This window comes from Castor canadensis, chromosome 14, assembly GCF_047511655.1.
Source record: "Castor canadensis chromosome 14, mCasCan1.hap1v2, whole genome shotgun sequence".
NCBI lineage: Eukaryota > Metazoa > Chordata > Mammalia > Rodentia > Castoridae > Castor > Castor canadensis.
Window position 1 is genome coordinate 105,618,061 of NC_133399.1, and position 16,513 is coordinate 105,634,573.

At 47.6% G+C, this 16,513-nt stretch overlaps 1 protein-coding gene across 7 annotated transcripts in view; it reads left to right on the forward strand.

The window, feature by feature from the left end:
• The first annotated feature begins 2,347 nt into the window (after window positions 1–2,347).
• Window positions 2,348–16,513, forward strand: part of Ptk2b (protein tyrosine kinase 2 beta) — a 115,148-nt gene continuing 100,982 nt past the window's right edge. For 2 of the 7 annotated variants that reach the window (XM_074055212.1, XM_074055206.1), the window contains exon 1: window positions 10,770–11,030. The gene's annotated coding sequence lies outside the window, so the exon portion shown is untranslated. Of the gene's footprint in view, window positions 2,504–8,500; window positions 8,681–10,769; window positions 11,031–16,513 lie in introns of those variants that run through there. The other 5 variants (XM_020182014.2, XM_074055207.1, XM_074055210.1 and 2 more) reach the window with 5 other exon arrangements.

A 16,513-nucleotide genomic window follows, 5' to 3' on the forward strand; every position in this document is an offset into this window, starting at 1 on the left:
CCCTCCGACAGTTTCCTTGCTGTGTGGTCACTTGCCCATGTTACCACCCCCACAGCTTCCTTGCTCCTTTTGCATTGCTCCTGTGCACAAGCCTTGCCTGTCCAAGGCCTAGCCAAAGTCTCTTACCTGGCCACCTGTGACCACTGCACAGCCACCAGCATTGCCTCCGAGCCTGCGAGTGAATGCAGGAAGCGTGACGAATCAGTGAGTGGGATGACCAAGGAGGTGCAGCAGTCCCATCAGATGGGGATGTGCTGCTGTGTTGGGCAGAATGGGGTGGGTGGCTCTATCTTCAGATTTTGATTTTCAGTAGATACAGGATGGCACCCAGGTAAAAGCTGTCACAGTTCACTGATACACTCTGAGAAAATGACTTTCTGGCCTTGTTAGTTGATCCAAGTTTTCACTTTCTCTTCAGAAAATGGGAGTGATGCAAGCTAAAATTAGGGAAAGTTCAGGACTCACAGAAACTCAACATTACATCTCAGATTAACCAGGCTGTGGCTCAGGGACCGCCCTCACCTGGCCTGGAAACACTCTTTCCCTTTTCCACTCACTGATTACTGGATGGGAATCACCTGGTTCCTCCCTTCCCATAGGTTAGCATAAGTTTTAAAAGCACCTGGAGAAGAGACGCAGCTCTCTCTGCCTGCAGATTCCACCTGTGCTCACCATGCTCTCTTTTGTATTTCCCTTCCCTAACTTTAAATAAACTCCATTTACACCCACGTGTCCTGCCATGGACTCTTCCCTGTGGGACACAAAGAATTTGGACGTCTTCTGATCACAGACCACTGCTGCCAACACGAGGGAGGATGATTCAATGCTATCGTGTAAAGTAACTGCTGCCTTACTGGTTCACCAGATGCTGGCTTTCTGTTCTCCTGGGATGGCTGATTCAATGAGTTTGAGGTGGAGATGGTGAAGTGTCATCAAAGGTGTTGAGTTTGCCTGGCTGTCACAGTTGTGCATGAGGGAGCACAACTCCACAGGATGCCAGAAACAACACTGTGAATAGCATCCAGACTCCAATCCCCCACCAGACACAGAAGTCTGGGGAAGGGACTCCAGAGAAGAGGATGTGGGTGACATTGAGTATTTCTGCCATGTCCAGTTCACCTCCTCCCGTTCAGGAGAAAGTCTGGAATATTTCTGAGACAGGACAGATAGACGAGGAGACAGGAAAATTACATTATTTTAAAGAAATACTAAAAGTGCCAGACTCAGAAGTTAGTGCCAGGAAGTAAACTGAAAAACCAGAGCAGCAAGCTCTCCTCCCACCTCCTTTTAGATGTTAAGTTACATGAACTGGGAGACTGAGAGGGGCTAGGCATCTGCCTTTCCCTTGGAGATGCTAAGAAGCTTCAGGGCTCCATATAGGGACAGAAACAAAGAATGAAAGCTGTGTCTGGCATAGAAAAGTCCTAAAATTCACCTGTTGTCCCTGTGTTGTGGGTAGGGCTAGGTCACATCTCCGTGTTTTAAAATAATAAGCAGCACCCATCTTGGCCAGCCAGATCCAATGGGTAACGATTAATGGTTGCTAGACGACATGATCCAGCTCAAAAGCTATAAAGAATATAGGTAAAAACCACCATTTTGAGTCTACTCCTGTTTCCTGCGTGGGGAGCAGGAAATGTTTCTCCCTTTTCCCCTACTTCTCCCTACTTTTATCCTGTTATATTAAAAACAAATCCCTGCTAAAACTTTCACCTTGTGAAATTCCTTACCTCTTCACGTTTATGGACCTCAGGTACCTGTGATTTTTGCATGAAAATGGGGAATCCCCTCCTCCTGTATAGCTATAGGGGAAAGCGTTGCAACTTGAGTCCTTGCCTCTAGACCCCAGTAAAGAAGTGACCGGCTTCTTTTTGGGGTAGCTAAGTGAGCTGAAGGAGGGGGCCGGGCTTCTGTGACTGTTCCTGTGTTGCCTTCTGATTCTGTGAGTTCTCGGCCGAGTTTAGGAACCTGAACCAGTTCTGCCAACGTCCCTGGTGAATACACCCGACAATACCCTTCAGGAGGGTGGGTAGGGCCACTTCTGGATGTGAGCAGACTGGGACACAGGTGCTGAGAGCCTGGGACAGGTAACCTCTCCCACTGTGAAACCAATCTAAGAAGTGTGGCTTCTAAAAGGCTAACTGGTGGAGTGGGAGGAGGAAGTAGGGACGCCAAGTACTCACGAGAGGGGCACCTAACACTTGGGCGTCCCGTTTGGGGCGCGCCGGACCGCAACGATCGCCCCCAGGTCGGCGGCAGCTCTGGGATTTGGAGGCAGCGTCTATTTCAGAGTTTATGGTAAGAGGCTGGAGCCGGCACACACTGACTGCACACCCCACCCTTTAAGGAAGTGGGGAGGAGAGCAGCAGGGGTGTGGTTAGCGACCGGGAGGAGGTGGGGGAAAACAACCTGTCAGCCCTCTTACTCAGCCACAGCCCCGCGGAGCCGCCGCGCGCCCCTACCTGCCGCAGCCGACTCACCTGGCCGCCCCCAGCCGCTCCCGGTGAGTTCCTGCCGCGATCCGGCCCGAGGCTGGACCGGGTAGAGGGAGGGAGCTGGAGGGGGTTGGAGAGGGGGTGCCGGACCCGGTTAGGGGTTCCTAGAAGAGCAGCGAGGGACGCAGAAAGTCCGAGCGGCTGTGCTGTGCACCCCAGAGCTCACCAACCCTTTGCCGGGGGAGAGGGGTTCTATTTTTGGAGTTAATTTGAGGCTAAAAGATGTTTTCCGCTTTTTGTCCTCTTAGTATATTCAGACAAGGGAGGTTGGGGCCACTTTGTGAAGGCATAGAAAGGCTGCCGGCCTCCAAAAGGTCAGATTAGGGAGCCCCTAAACTGGGGGCGGCAAGAATCCAACTGGGGCTCCTGCCTCAGACCCCAGCTCCTGCTCTGGGTTGCTCCCTTCTCCCCTACCCTTCAGCACCCCGTGGGGCTACATTCTCCACCCCTACCTCACCTGGTCCTCCAACCTATCCTACAGCCCCCCCCCCACAATACACTGACATCCCTGGGGCATTTTCTGAACTCAGAGCCCTGTCTGGAGACAAGCTGGGCTGTGCGAGGGGACCAAAGCCTACCGCGTGTGTTGGGGATGAAAGTTAAAACTGGCTGCACTGGCTTTTTTGGAAAGCTGGCTTCCCGTTGCTGCGCAAGGGTTAAGTTCCGGGCTGTCTGCTCCTGCTGTCAGGCTGTGCGTGGGCAAAGCTTTGGGTGGGTGAACAGAGCATATGGGTGATGTTCTGAGGCCCACCAAACCCCGCCACCTGCCCTCACCCTCAGCCATATGACACCAGCATCTCCGCAACACCCCAAAACTAGGAGCCGGGTCCTACCGGGCTCATGGAAGGAGCCACGTTTGGTCCTAGGGTGGTCTGAAGGGCTTTAGCCAGGAGGACCTAAAAGCCAGAGTCAGAAGGGCGTTAGCAGACAGGAACCCATCGAGGCCATCTGCATGGCATGACCAGGGCGAGAGGGTACTAGGAAGTCCCTCCATGTCTGGGCTGCTCTCTGTCCACCTGAAGGGCTGACCGCAAGCCCTTGTCATTGCTGTGGGGGGAAGGGGAGGATGCCGCGATGAAACAGTGACTCATGACAGAAGGTAGTTAGGAAGTAGGCACATTCAGAAGACCCAACTTTGGCGGGACAGTCTGCAGTCATTCATTCACTCAACTGGCTTTCTACCTGCAACCAGGTGCTGGTGCAGGGTGTGGAGAGGTAGGTGAGTCTGACATGGCTCCTGCCTGCCAGGGCAGAATGGGGAGGAGCAGGGCTTGCCATGGGAAGGGGCGGTGATGGTCAGACCGGTTAGCAGAGCTGGTCAGGGACTCGGGAGGCTTCCTGGCAGAAATGGCGCTAAGTGGAGAACTTAGGGAAATATAAGAATTAGCTTAGCAAGAGGAACGGTGGAAAAAGACAGCACAGAGCCTGGAAAGTGCTACCACCAGAGGCTAAAAGCGGCAGGAGGCTAGCAGCAGACTTCATGACACAGCCAGGAAACTGAAAGTAGTTAGACTTGTGGGGAGCCTAGAGCGCAGGGGTGAGAGGAAGCTTGGGGGTGGGGGGCAGGGAAGAGTAGAGACAGCTCCCCAGGGCCCAGGAAGGCGTGCTAGGGCTGCCATGGCAACTCTTGTTGGAGCAAAGATTGGGACCCGGAGTTAGGCAGGAGACTTCCCAGCATGCCTGGCTCCGGGGTGGAGGTGCTGGATTTAACAAATAAAAACATTCAGATTTGAATGTCAAATGAGCATATTTTAATTTTTCGTTCTCAGTATGTCTCATGAAATGTTTGGGACGTATTTGTACATCCCCAGTAAATTAGACATTATTCACTATTTATCTGAAGTTCAAATTTAACTGGATGTCTAGTATCTGTTTGGAAAGTGGAGGTTGGTGCTCTGCTAGGAAGTCAAGTCTGGAAATTTGTCTTGGTGCCCAGAAGACAGGCTCAGGACATGTTTTGTTTATTGTTGCTGTTGTTTTTTCTCATTTATTTGTTTTTGTTTTTTAGTAAGACTGGGGTTTGAACTCAAGGCTTTTCGCTTGCAAAAGTTCTCTATCACTTTAGCTGCATCCAGTCCATGTTGCTCTGGTTATTTTGGAGATGGGAGTCCCACAAACTATTTACCTGGGCTGGCCTAGAACCATAATCCTTCTGATCTCAACCTCCCAAGTAGCTGGGATCACAGGCATGAACCTCCCACCCCACACACACACACCACCACCACCTCACCCCAAGCTTCAGGACATGTTTATCTTGTAACCAATCCTCCTGGATTGCACTGGGAACTCCTTCACCATTTTATTATTATTGAGAAAAATAAGTCAATTCCTTGCCCAGCTTATCAGTCTACATAGTTGGCAGAGAATGATACCTTCAAAAGAAACTAGGCTTCAGAGCCTGGCAGAGCTGGATCCAAATCCATGTAAACCACTTAGTTTTCCTGAGCCTCAGATCCTGTTTGTACAAGTTGTTGGGAGGATCTCTTATAATGTATGTAAATTGCTTGTGAGTGCTACGGAAAAAGTGGTACACATTACTTTTTGTAGCATCTTCACCAAGGGTGACCAAAACAGTACCCACAAAGTGCTTGGGGCATCTGTATTTCCGTTTGCATTTATGAAGCACTTAGTGGTCTCAGGAGAAAGGTGTGATGGGGTGGTTCCTGCTTCCGGTGAGAGAAGCTAGGTCTAGATGGGGCCCTGAATCGTTTTCTTAGAATTGTCATACCCTTTCACGCGGCTGCTTCTTAGAGGGTGGCGGGTGGGCAAGAGTGGGAGTGGCTCAAAGTCCTTTAATGAATTAAAGAGAATCCACTATTAGAGTAATGGAATTTTGGGATAGCCAAAGAAAGGGTGCCTGGGAACCATGTTTTGACATTAATGAGCACATTCATAAGGACATTAGGGGCCTTTAAAAGGGAACCTGAGGAGAGGGTGTTAAGAATTTGTTAAGAAAGAGGAAATGGAAAGTGTGTTTCCTTTGTGGGAAGGGCTGGGTTATAAATGGTCCTTTCCAGTGGCAAATGCCCCTGTCCCCTGCCCAATGATAAGCATTTTTGTCCTCAGACCCTTAGGGAAGCATTTGCTGGGCAGTGTTCAGAGCAACTCCACCGTGAGACATTTAGAGGTGCCGCATTGATGAAACCTCCAAGTGAGATGTGCCACGTACATCTGTCTGCATGGTCAGAGTTGTAAGAAGTCTGGTGGAACAGGTGAATGTGTCACTGGGCTCATCCTAGCATCCCCTGACTGTGGCAGTGGAACCCTTGCAGGTTCTCAAGGGAACTAGCATTCCAAACACAGGATATGGGTGTAGTGTGGGGACCACTGAAGTCTTTCTGAAGGCATTGTTCCTCCCAGAAGTAGCCAGGACTGATGTGATTCATCCTAGCTTCAGCCATGAGCTCTGGTGTGCAATGTTGTAATATCACCCTCCTTCACCACACAGGCCTACTGTGCCAGTCTAACCCTTCTGCAGCGTGCGTCTCATCCTTCAGAGGCTCTGGGGAAATCTACATCTCTGACACTTAGCTCTACATGGTGACCACCATTGTTCTATGTGCCCAAATACTGCTAGGACAAATAAAACTGCTGGTGGGGGTAAGAGAGGGGACAGAGGCTCTTGAGGTAGACCTACTGGGTGGGCTTCTCAATCCCTAGAGCTGTGGGACCATGTGGCCCTGGCATACCCAGTGAATGGGGCCTGAGATGGTCACCCTGAGGAGTGATGGAGCAGAGATGCCCAACGGACTTGGGGCTGACAGCATGCTTGACTGGCTTCATGGTCAAGTGTTTCTCATAGAGTTAGGGCCAGTTTCAGGGAAAGGGAGTAAGCAGGACATTGGCGATGCTTATGTGTATTTTCTACCCAAGCAGTTGGGAATTCAAGAGCTCAGTTTCAGAGTTACTCTGCCTGGGCTCCAACCCCTGCCCTGGAACTCCCTGTGTGACTTTGGCAGGTTACTTAGCTACAGCTTCCTTTGGTGAGGGTGGGGTGAGACGGTATATACTGGAGTAAGTTTCAACATATTAACAGACAGCACAGTCGGGGCACTGATCAAACAAAAATGACACTAGCCACCACTCACCCTGAGCAGAATGGGAGAGGCACGCCGCTGTGCTGGGGGTTAGGGCCGGATCACAAGGGAGTCTGTGGAGGAAGCAGGCCTTCGGGATCCGAGGGCTGTGGACATGCCAGCAAGTGCAGAGTACCATGTCAGTACTTTAACATCTGATGACTTCAGGCATCACTTTAATACCTTGCAAAATACTCAGCCCCATAACAGGCACCCACTAAGTGTTAGTTTCCCCATATCTTGACACTTAGGGCTGTGTCTAAGCCTGTGGGGGATGTACTCTTTTATTTGTTGTTGTTTTTGTGCTTTTGACAGGGAACCTTGTTACATAGTCCAGGCTGGCCTCGAATTAACAACCCCTCTGCCTCACCCTCCCAATGTTAGGATTACAGATTCTGGATTTTTTTTTTTTTTTTTTTTTTTTTTAGTGCCGGGAATGGAACCCAGGGTCTCATGAATGCCAGGCACATCTGCAGCCCCTATTTCTTTTCTTTCTTATTAATTATTCTTATTATTCCTGAGAATATAGGCCACCATCTGAGGGGCAAGGACAGCTTCCTCTGGGTGCTGCTTCATTGTCTTACACCCAGCATGCACCAGTATTTCCTTCTACTACCCTTTGGGCACAGCCAGCCTGAATAGCTCTTTAGCCAGCAAAGACACTGTTTTCCGACACTTATCAGGCCCTGGAACCCCAATGATCATTTAACCTGTTCCCAGAGCTGACAGGCAGGAGAACATGATGCATGCAAAGCTCTGAGCTGTGTGAGGGGGTGGGGGGGAGGAGGGGACAGCATTTTGAGTCACTGCTGTTTCCCAAGGTATAATTATTACTCACGATGACAGTTCGATGAAGACAACAGACTCCAGGATGTGCGTTCCGATGCGCTTTCAATCTAGACGCACTGTGTAGATTGGTACAAGGGCAGATGGTTTTCAAGAGACCCTCCAGGTAGGCCCTGGTGGGCTGCCAGGGTGTGCACTACTCTAGGCTCTGGGACTTCCTCAGCTCCTCCCTTTGCCCAGTACCAAGGGGACTGGGGCTCTTACAAGGCAGCCAATCAGTGTGATAAGAACGAAGATCAACAACTGCCACTATCCAGGAAGGATGAGCGCTCTGACATTTTGGCAACACTTCACTAACATTTTTCCCCTCTCCAGTTCTCTCTCTTCCCTTTTATTTTCTGAAATCCACTCACACAGATTTCATGCCCTTCCAGAATGAGGGTCTGAGGCTCCTGGCTCTCTGAGACTCCCCCCACCATAGCCTGTGACAGTCTCTTTGGTCCTTGAGGGGCTCCTCAGGCTTGCTGGGAACTCCCTTGATTTTGGTTCTTCCAGGGGGTTCCTTTCCCATCTGTAGGAGAAAGGTTCCAGCTGTGGTCCTGGGCCCTTAAAGCCACACAGCTTGTCCTGGTTTCGAAAGTAGACTACTTTGTCACTCCCCCACTTCCTCCAGCACCCTAAGCTTCTCTTTCTTCTGGAGCATGTGGCCTAGAACCTTTCCAGCTAAGTCTCTCTGTCCTCCCAAACCCACTTCCCTCCCCAAGCAGGTCCTGCATCTGTGCACACACTTCGGACAGCATCCACCAAGAAGTGCTGGTACCAGGTGCTGACTTGCAGAATCCCAGTTAAGTCCCAAGCTCAGTGCAGCGGAACCTCAGCTCAGACTGTGCTCCAGCCTGAGTGGATGAAAAGAGGCCAGGGTTAGGAGCCGTGGGTCGCAGAGTATTCAGGTCATGTTCTGTCAAGACCCCTTTGGCTCGTGTGACCGTGCCCCATAAAACATCACCAACCCTGTCCCAGGGAAGATGAGTGGTTTGGGGATCCTCCGAGTTGTAACTTACTTTAAACACTGGTTTAATGTTTTCCCACTTCTCCACCCCCTATACACTCCCAAACCTGAAGGATTCTATCTGTCCTCTGCAGGTTGACAGCAAGCGAGATAATGTGAGAAGATGAATAACTAGAAGACAAGCGGGGCTTTGTGGTGCCACAAAGGAGGCACAAAGTGCTGTGAGATTACAGGACAGAGAGGCTCCCTCTGGCTAGGAAGAGTGACAGAGCTTCCTAGAGGCAGTGGCATTTGGAAAAGCTCGGAAAGGACAGGTAGGATTGGGACTGTGGTTGTGATCAGAGAAAAGTGTAAATAAAAGCAGAGAGGTAGGTAGGGAGGTGAGGCTGGTGTGACTCAATCTGGGTGGAGTCAAGGCCAGGAAAGGCAAGAGACATAAGGGTGAAAGTTGAACTCAGCTGGACATGGAAGTGAAGACTGGATTGCTCGTGGTTCTTTGGAATTTTATTGGGAAGGTGGCAGGGAGCTGTTGAAGATGTTGGCATAGGTGGAGGTCATGATAGATCTGAGGCGCAGGGTGAAAGAGGATTAGAGACATTGTAACAGCTCCATCCCGAAGAGTCAGAATAAATTGTGATTTGGGATGATTTGGGGGTCTTGGGAGTATCTACTTGTCAACTGGAGGCTTCTATTTTCTCAGAGCTGAAATTGGTTCTTTGGAGGTGAAGATCTGTAATCCCAGCACTTGGGAGGCTGAGGCAGGAGGATCACAAGTTCAAGGCCAGCCTGGGCTACACAGTGAGAGAGCAGCATAGAGACTCTGTCTCAAAAGGAAAGAAAAAGGAAAGAAAGAAAGAAACTGATTCTTTGGTGAATTAGAAAGCTGAAGGGCTTATGAGAGCATCAAATTGTTTAGAATACACAGATGATTGGCTATACTTTATTCTCATTCTTGCATGTTCTTGATTTTCACACAAGCTCTTTCTAGAGGCCTCACCTTTGCTAGCTCTGTGTTAAACGCTAGCCCATTTGCTTCGAGCTCGGCACTCACACACGCATGCACTACAGACTCTGAGAGAGTCAGCAATACACACACAGATCTGCAGCCCCCTTCTCCAGCCACCTGGTCCTTCTCCAGGGACCACCTGGCTTCAGTGACTTCTTGCTTCAGCCCTCTGCTTACAAGAGTCTGTATCACATCCCCACTGGAGCTCAAAAACTAAACCCCTCCCTTTCCTCTCACCAAATCCTCTCCTCTTGGCACCTGTCTCCCTGCAGTTGTTATTCCCACATGCTCAGGTGGGACAGCACTGCCTCCTGCCCCCATCCTCCACGCCTTTGCTTTATCTTGCCCATCACAGACTCTCTCTTCATGCCTCGCATTCCTTCCTTCCCTTTTTTATGGCTCCTACTTATTACCTAATATTACTTAATAGTGCTTAAATGCCTGGCCTCTTCCCACTCCCAGAAGCTCCCTGGTGCCTTTAGGCAAATCCAGATCCCTTAAATTTATGACTCGTGCCCTTCTTAATCCAGGCTTAATCTACCCTTCTAACCCAGTGTCCTCATACTTTCCAGCAAAACCCTTCACCCCAACTAGCCTCCTCCACACACTGGTGCCCAGCACACCTTTGCTGAAGACCTGTGCCCTGCCTGGAATGGAAAGCCAGCCCTGTCCCTCTTCCCCAAACCCCAGTTCTGCACCACTCCTCCTTCAAGCCTCTGTTCACAACCTTGTTGGAAACCTGAACTCTCACCACAGCCTTCAAGCTTCTTTGCTGCTGTGATACCCCAGAATTTATCAGCTCAACCTAAGGTTAAATCCCTCTAGGGCAGGGAGGCATTTTTCCTTTTGCTTTTCTTCCTAACATCCTCCATCTAAGGCCAGGAGATTCCATTTCCCTGGGCCAGAGAACTGTGACTGCTCCTTCCCTGCACACTCATGCCTGGCTCACCTGAGCCAGACACAGACCAGCTCTTCCTCATTCCCTTCACTGGGCGTCACAACAGCCAGTTGCAACACAGCAGGGACCAAATCCTAAGCCTCTTGAATTCTCCCCCAGGGCCAGGATACCCTCCTTACCTCTTCTGAAGGCTGAGGTTTCCTCTAGCCCAGTAGAGAGGTAGCTCAATAATTCCTTTGGTAATCAACTCCATGGCGGAGGAGTCTCCCCTAACACAGGATGGTGCTTTTCCCTTTCCTTTGTCCTCCTGCCCCCTGCCAGTCAGGGCCAGGCTGAGGACAGGAGAGAAGCAAGAGCAGACAGAAAGTAGGGCAGCCTAGAGGGAGGGGGAAGTCACGCTGGGACTACAGGACTCTCCCCAGGTAGGCATCAGCAGTTTTTAGTGACTTGGACTTTGCCCTACCAGTGTGTTTAAAACTGTCACTTGCTGTGCTCACTGGACTCTGAGCTTTTGGCTCCTATGGTCTCCAGAGGTGGCAACACTTAGCTCTTTATCTGCAGAGGAGCTCCTCCATTGTTCTGAGGTGGCTTCTGAGCCTTCTCCCTCCTTTATCTCACTCTATAGAAAGACACTTTCTTCACCAGTGTGCTGAACACTCAGTCCCCAGCCTGTTGGGTTCCTGAAGGACCAAAGAGCCCTGCCCTGGATTGGGATCTTGGTTAGTCGCTGCTTCCTCTGCATTCTACCACAAGCTCTTGGGTAGGTCACCAGTTCAAACCTTGTGGGTTTCATTTCTAGATGTGCTGAGAGAGTTGGGGAATATTTTTTGAAGCTTTCTTCAAAGGTGAAAGCCAGGTTAAAGTGGACTCTCCAGGCCAGAAGGGGGTGGGGGAGACAGCAGCTGCTGCCAGGCCCCAATTCCCCTTCACAGGGCCTTGGGGCCCTCTGTGAATTTCCTGGGGCCCAGGCCATTTTGAATCTTTGCCAGTCTCAAGAGATGCATATTGTGTGAGTGGCTTAAGGGCTGGAGAACTGGTGAGTGGGAGCGAATTCAGACATGAACTCTCCAAGTAGGGAAGCCAGCCTGGGGCACATCAAGGGTATGTATTGTTGGAGAACTGTGTACATTATTGGGGTTGTATAAGTTGTTGGTGGGGTTGTATACATTGTTGGGGTCACATGTTTTAGGGAGCTTGTATGCATTATTGGGGGGTCATATACATTGTTGGGGTCTCGGGTACATTGTCAGGGTGTGTATATGTCACTAGGTGTTATTACATGAACTTTTTAAAAGAAGATACCTAGTTTTCGCCCCCTCCCAGCATATGCATATGTTTGGGGAAGAAACCCTGTAGCTTTCATCTGACTCCAAGGAGCATGCGACCTCAAAAAATTTAAGAATGACTCCATGTGAGGTCATCCAGACCTTTCATAAACATGGCCTCAGATGTGAGATCCTCTTTAATGCAAATGTGCTAGGCTGGAAGTCCTGTGGAGGACAGAACCACACTGTTCTGAGATCCACTGTTGTAGCCCAAGGATGCAGCCTGGTGCTGGCACGCAGTTGGCATTTGCTATATACAGTGTGTGCCTCAGCATAAGGTGGCCCCTTTCCCAGAAAAGAGGCCCTTTTAAAAAAAAAGCTAATCTGACTTATGTAATTTTAAGGATAGTATCTAATATATCATTTTAGTGACACACATTTTAAATTACACACTACTTAACATAGTACATTAACTTAAAGCACTGCTTTCCCCCCACTCTCCCTGTTATGAGGCAGTGGGAAGTCCACCCATCTTGACCTGGTGTCCATCCATTTCTTCCTGCACCAGCTCTCTGTGCTCTGTATATGTCATCACCCCATAGTCTGGGTAGGGTGGCTGTTCCTATTAATCTAGAGTGTGTACATTTTTATAACTTTTTGAGATGTCATCCACATACCATAAATTCACCCTTTGAAAATATACGGTGCAATGTTTTTACTATTTCCACATGGTTGTGCAACCATCCTGACTACTGATTGCAGAACATTTTCATCACTCCAAAAAGAAACCCCAAGCCATTAACAGTCACTCCCTGTTTTCCCCCCACCCCACCCCACCTAGTGCCTGGAGACATGAATTTGCTTTCTATTTTTTGTGATTATGTATTTTGTGGACATTCCATGTAAATGGAATCATAATATTCTGGCCTTTTGTGACTAGCTTCTTTCACATGGTGTAATATTTTGGAGGTTCATTCTATAGCATCTGTTAGTACTTCATTCCTTTTTTATTGATGAGCAATATTCCCTTGTATGGATATGCCACATTTTATCTATTCTTTGAATTAATGAGCATTTTTGTGGTTTCCACTTTTTAACTATTATAAACAATGCTGCTATAAACATTTGTGTGAAGTTTTTGTTTGGACACATGCTTTCATTGCTCTTAATTATATACTTAAGGGTGGAATTTATCTTGTAATAACTTTATGTTTATTTGAGTCACTACCAAGCTGTTTCCCACAGCATTTGCATCATTTTACATTCCTGTCAGCAGTACAAAATGGTTCCAATTTCTCCACATTCTTGTCAGTGCTTGTTATGGCCTATAATTTTGATTTTAGTCATTGTAGTGGGGATGAAGTATCTTATGACTCTCATTTGCATTTCCCTAATGACTAATGATAATGATAATAACTAATGACTTGTTCACTACTTGCATTTCTTCTTTGGGAAAAAATGTCTATTTAATCCTTTAGAAGGTACTTGTTTTGATGTCCACAATATGACAAGTAGTTATTCACTGCCTTTTTAAAATGACCTTACTAATAAAACATTCAACACTTGGTTTTATGAAGCTGTGCCTTCAATAAAAGTTACTGAATCTCTGCCTGCTTAAAAGAAAAAGTCTAACAAGAGAACTTCGTAGGTATCCCAAATGAGCAAAACCATTAAAGTGGTTTTAGGCAAATATTTTTCCCCAAACAGTTGATTTTTGTTTGGAATAAGGTAATTTGGACAGCAACCCAAAATATGAAATAGCTCTAAGGGTTGGCTATAAAATTCCTTTTTTCTGATCAATAATTTGGGGATGGAGGGAGTCTTGCTTTATTTAAGCATATGTGATATTTAAAAATAAATGGATGAATGGATGATGGATAGTTGGATGGATGAATAGATGAATGGATGATGGATGGTAGGGTGGGTGGATAGGTGAAAGGAAGTATGAATGAATGGAAGGATAGATTGATGGATGGTTGGGTGGATAGATGGATGAAAGGAAGGAAGAAGAATGGAGGGAAGACAGGGGAGAGGGAGGGGGAATAAGTGAATGAATGAACAAGAGAAGGAATGCAAGCCAATAAACCAGTCAACCAAGTCTTCCCATCTTTACTCAGGATTTTCTAATTCCTATTTAGAAAACTGGCATTAGTCTTTAATTTACATTTCACAGAACCATAGAAAATAGTTTTAAAATAGGTCTGTGGTTACAGATTGAAAACAAGTCACCAGATTTCTTGTTTTGCTGGACTATCTTTAACATATTCCTTTAAAATGGGAGAACCTAGCTGACCTTATGCCCAGCTGCAGGAATATCCAGAGTTCAAGGCCAGTTCAGGCAAAGGTAGCTTGTTCATATCTCAAAAGCAAAAATAAAAACAAAAGGACAGGATCATAGCTCAAGTGGTAGAGCACATACCTAGCACATGTGAGGCCCTGGGTTCAATTCCCAATACTGAAAGTAGATAAGTAAATGAGTGAATTAATTAAAATAACATAAAATGTGAGAACCTGAAGCTATTTAGTTTCTGCAGGTGGTTGAGAAACCCAGAGACCTGGTGATGTGACTCAGCTTCTATGTCACTAGTGCAGAACCATTAGGGATGTGATATGACCCAAGGGTCTTCTTGAGTTTTCTGCTGCTCTCAAGGCCTTTTTCCTTCTCCTGTCCCCAAGATGACAGCCTGGTCATCACCAGAGACTACATTCACCATGATTCACCTCCAACTTCCACCTCGAGACTCTGTTCCCTATTCTTCCCCTTTGGTCCTCCTCTAAGAAAACATGTTTGAACTATCAAATGGAACTGTGGAGTTGGGGAGAGAGTGAGCAAAGGAAAGAGGATGGTTATCAGGCAAGAAGATTAGACAGGAAGTTGTAGCCAGACATGAAGAAGAGACAGACACAGGCCAAAGCTGCTGAGATGATGTTTGAAGGCTCAGACTTTGAAGAGGGAAGACAGAAGATGTCACTCTTTGGAAAAACCTTAATGGCAGCAACATGAAGGGCAGTGTATTAGTTACTTTTGTGTTATTGTAACAACATCTGACATAAACAACTTAAGGGAGGAAAGATTTATTTTGGTTCATGGTTTCAAGGTGTCAGTCTATCATGGTGGGGTAGGTGTGATAGAACAGAGAATTTCACAACATGCCTGCCAGGAAGCAGAAAAAGAGAATGCAGGGAGGGGGCAGGACAAGATATTGCCCCCGAGGACATATCCCAGTGACTTGACTTCCTCCAAATATGACGCACTTCCTTTTCACCGCCTCGCAATCATGCTATCGTATTGTGAATCTCTCAAGGGATGAATCCATTGATTAGGTCAGAGCCATCATGATCTAATTGTCTCTTATAGCAAATTCAGAGGTGTGCTTTGCTAATCCCCTAGGTGTTTCTCAATTCCATCAAGTTAACAATGAAGATTAATTATCACAGGTGAATTCCTGTGAAATTCACTCTGGAGGTATGTGGTAGGAGTCCAGAGTTGGAAAAGTAGGCTTAATAAAAGGCAAAATGGACAGATTTAGGACTACTTTCCTTTCTGGTGGTGGTCAGTGGGTTTGAATTAGGGATCCAGGTCTGCATCTATCCAAGAAGCATCCAGATCTTTTCTATAGAATTTTAGACAGGATCCACTTCTACACAGGATCCCAGTGAGCTCTAGCAACAGCAACAGCTGGGCCTTATTTCTGTGCCATGTCAGGACAGAGTCACAGCCTGCCCTCCAGGTGGGTGTTTTCTATTGGATTTGAACATCTGTAGGAAAGTGTTTATTCTTCCCCAAAGGCATGCTTGCTTTCTTGAGGGTGTAGAGTTGGTAGCTTTGACATGGTGAATCTGAAGGCCAAGTCTATGCTATAGTGGGCCCCTCTGTGTTTACATGTTCCCAGTCCATGATCCAAGTAGCAATTGATGTAGTTGAGCCAATGATGGGTGTGTCTGTATTGAACATGTACAAGTTTTGTTTTCTTGTCTTTATTCCTTAAACAATACAATATAATAACACTTACATAGCACTTACATTGTATTAGGTATAAAGTATACAGGAAGGATATGTGTAGGGATGCAAATTGCAAATACTATGCCTTCTGTATAAGAGACTTGAGCAACCATGTGTTTAGTTATCTGTGGGGGGTCTTGGAACCAATCCTCTGTGGATATCAATGGGTAACTGTCTTTACTATTGGAGGGGACTGTATTTGCTATGGGCTAGGCACTGTGCTAAGCACTGGGAATACAGACGTTTATGGGAACCACGGTCGAGATGAAATAGCAATGCATGAAGCCCCATGAGAATCAAGTGCATCAACACATTATGGAGCAGATGCCATGGAGGCTTGAAGGCCAGAGCTACCAGTGTTATCAAGGGGAAGTTAAAAAGTACTTCATAAATGAGGTGATGCTATAAAGGGTTTTGAAGGCTGGATAGAAGCATACCAGGCAGACAAAGGACAGTGAGGGCTTTTCCATACATAGAGATAAGAGGGCACTCATGGGTGGGAAACTGAATAGCTCAAGATATCTGGAACTAGCAGGATGGTGGTGGGTATAATGCTGGCAAGATGCAGAGAGGCAGTTATCATGGTGGCTTGGCATTGGAGGTTGTTCTGAAGCAGCAGGAAACCATGGGATATGTAGGAATGGATCTATAGCTATATGATTTTTTAAGTAGGGAAGAAATTGAAGGTTTTGTTTTGCAGAGGAGGACTCTGGCCCCAGGCCAAAGGAGCTCTTGTGCCAAGCACAGAGAGGCTCTGGCTGAAAAATTTGCAGATGGGCATTCTGGGATGTGGCCAAGAGTAGGGCTGTGTTCTGCCAGTAGTAGCAGTGGGCAATGCAAGCCCTCTGGGGACAAGGCCCGCTGTCCCTGTTGCCAGCCTGAGTGTCTGTCACTGCAACCCACACTGCTGGCTGCCAGAGAGGCTGGTGGCAAGGACCGGCCTCCAGGGCTGGTCCTAGGATGAGCCCACTTCCT